Here is a 3,108-nt window from a genome sequence, read left to right as displayed (position 1 = left end):
TATATATATATATATATATATATACATACATATATACATATACATATATATATATACATACATATATATATATACATATACATATGTATATATATGTATATATATACACACATATACATAGATATACATATATACATATATATATATATACATATATAGTGCATGTTTAATTACAAATAAAGAAGGTCTCTCATAACACTCGTCGACACCTCCATCACTGAATCCAAGGCTGTGGTTCCCAACCAACCAGCAGCATTCAGAGTCTAAACGTGGTCGTAATTTGTCGATTTTAGGGAGCCTAAAAAAAAATTGTAGGAAATCTTAGTTTTTTTCCCCTCGTCTTTTAAAGGTTAAATATAAAAAAAAAAACGAAACAATAAGAATAAAATCCTGTGATTCCGCCTCGGAGCCCACACCTCTGCCAGACTGTACAAGGAGACAAACACACAGGTATTCATCTCCATGGCACAAGGCCAGAGAGAGACACACAAACGCCTCCTCCTTCTCCCACTCCTCACCATTAGTCTCTCCTCTCCTCTTCCTCTCACTCTCGGCTCTTTGTCTGGATTGTGGCTTTGCTCATGTGACGACAGTCTGCCGCAATGCCTCATCTGTCCTGAGAGATTCTTAACAAACATCTCCTCCTCCTTCTTCACCTCTAGTACAGCTCTCTCACACACACTCACACACACACTCACAGCCCTCCCTGTCACTGTTTGAGTCTAGGATGATTAGAATGATTGCTTTAACCCCACCTGGTCATTCGGTTCAACAGTCTGACCGCGTCTGTCACATGGCCGCTGTGACCGACCAACCAACAAGAAGAAAAAAAACAACAACAGCAGCAACAACAGCCGGAGACTTTTAGGGACAAACGCACTTGAACCATAGTCTGATCATTAAAAAGAACAACACAAACACAGCATTGAGCTACAGGGAGGAGAGAGAGAGCAAACACACACACACACAGTGACTGACACACATTTATATACACACACAACTATTAATATGCACACAGGTATAAGTGTGTGAGTCTGCAGCGATCTCCATTAGAAAACGTGAGTGTTCGACAGAAATGAAGAGGCAGTAAAGCTTAAATTAAATGACTGTTTACGTAATGAAGCAACAAAGAGACCAGCGCCGGATTCTTCGTCGCCGTTTGTGTGTATAGGAGATAAGATGAGAGAGAGAGAGAGAGAGAGAGAGAGAGGAGGGGGGAGAGAGAGGAGGGGGGAGAGAGAGAATGTATACAAAGTAAATTGAAGAGTAATAGGGTGAAGTAATGGAGAAGTAAGGCGGCGACAAAGACGAGATGGAGGGAGGTGTGTGTGTGTGTGTGTGTGTGGTCGTCTGATTCAGAAATGCAGGATATTTAGCTGCTGATGTGGAGAAACAAAACCCTGAATGTTAAAGAGTGACTTCAGCGTTCGACTCTCCGTGATTTCTGTTTCACAATTAAACCTAAACTCAGAGAGAGAGAGAGAGAGAGAGAGAAAAAACTGGCTTTCTCCAACCATGTGTGTGTGTGCACCACGGGCACAATGCATCTGCAGCTCTGATGTGGCGGCCACAATGCATCTGCAGCTCTGATGTGGCACGTATGCACAGAGTGTGGGTATGGATGTGTGACTCTGCAGATGTGTGGGTAAGGAAGGGGCGAGACAGAAAAGGTACGCCGCTCTCCGAGGCAGACGAAAACAAACAGCCGCTCATCTCAACCTTTGTGCACATACCATCTACCTACCCACACACACACACAGACATATCTATATATTTATATACAGACCGTGCAGAGCTGAGCCCCTAAAACCACCCACACTTTGTGACAGACATGCGCAGTCACCGCACAAAGTCAGACAAACACGTATGCAGCACATAAGACACACACCAACACACACGCACACACACACACACTGTCAAAGGCTCTTGAAAATGAGGAGGCAGACATTAACATGCCATAAATGGAGATGGAGGGAATCAAGAGGAAAAGAAAGAAGAAAAAAAAACTGCATACATACATTAATTTGCACACTCTCTCTCAAACACACACACATACACACTCTCTCTCCCTCTAACACACCCCGCTTTGCGTTGGCACACACACACACACAAACATGGAGGGAATCAAGAGGAAAAGAAAGAAGAAAAAAAAACTGCATACATACATTAATTTGCACACTCTCTCTCAAACACACACACATACACACTCTCTCTCCCTCTAACACACCCCGCTTTGCGTTGGCACACACACACACACTCTCGCTCTCAAACACACACACACACAAAACGCTCACCCCTCCTGCCCCCCCCCCCCCCCCCCCCCTCTCCTCCCCCCACCTCCATCCCTCCTTTTCTCTAAAGACCGTTCCTCTCCTCTTCTCTCTGTCTCTTAAATTCCATCAGATTTAAAGGTGGCCATTTTACATAAAAGCTCTGAAACGACGACACTTTAGTGCAAACCATCTCCTCATCTTCTTTTTTTTTTTTCCCCCTCACTGGGTATTTCCTCCCCCATGTTCTTTTTTTTTTTTAACCCTGTCCCTTCGATGAACTTTTTTTTTTAGTTAAGTCTCCACAGATCTCACCGTGTGCAAAGAACAGAAGGTGGGGGCATGGTAGGGATTTTGGGAAGAAGACAAATAAAAAAAAAACTGCTAGCGTGCTGCACGACATTCAGTCTCATTCAGACGAGAGTAGACATTATCTTGACTGTAGCAGGAGGAGCACACGGTGTACCAACGCTTCTAAATGATCATAGTTTCTCAGCGGTCGGGTCTTAAAGATGGAGATGATTGTCAAAAAAAAAAAAAAAACTGGGTCAGTTCTTCTTCTACAGTTTGAATTATGTCCTGTGGCGGATAGTGAGGCGTCACTCTAAAGCATCAGGGCGGACGCTAGCGTCACCTCAGATTTGACACATGGCGATAAGGTGCTTGTTTTAGTTCTCCTAGTCCATCAAACACCACTGTTTGATCAAGAGATAATTTGTTGACGTTTTGCTCACAGGCCCTGCTGCAAATTAAATTACCATTTACTTTGTTCTCAAGTTCAGGTATCTTTATTTCACTGGGATGAGCTCATGCTAATGTGGGTAAAAGCATGTAGAAC

This window comes from Cynoglossus semilaevis, chromosome 9, assembly GCF_000523025.1.
Source record: "Cynoglossus semilaevis isolate Cse_v1.0 chromosome 9, Cse_v1.0, whole genome shotgun sequence".
Lineage (NCBI taxonomy): Eukaryota > Metazoa > Chordata > Actinopteri > Pleuronectiformes > Cynoglossidae > Cynoglossus > Cynoglossus semilaevis.
The sequence above is the reverse complement of the archived record's forward strand: the minus strand, read 5'-3'. Positions refer to the sequence as shown.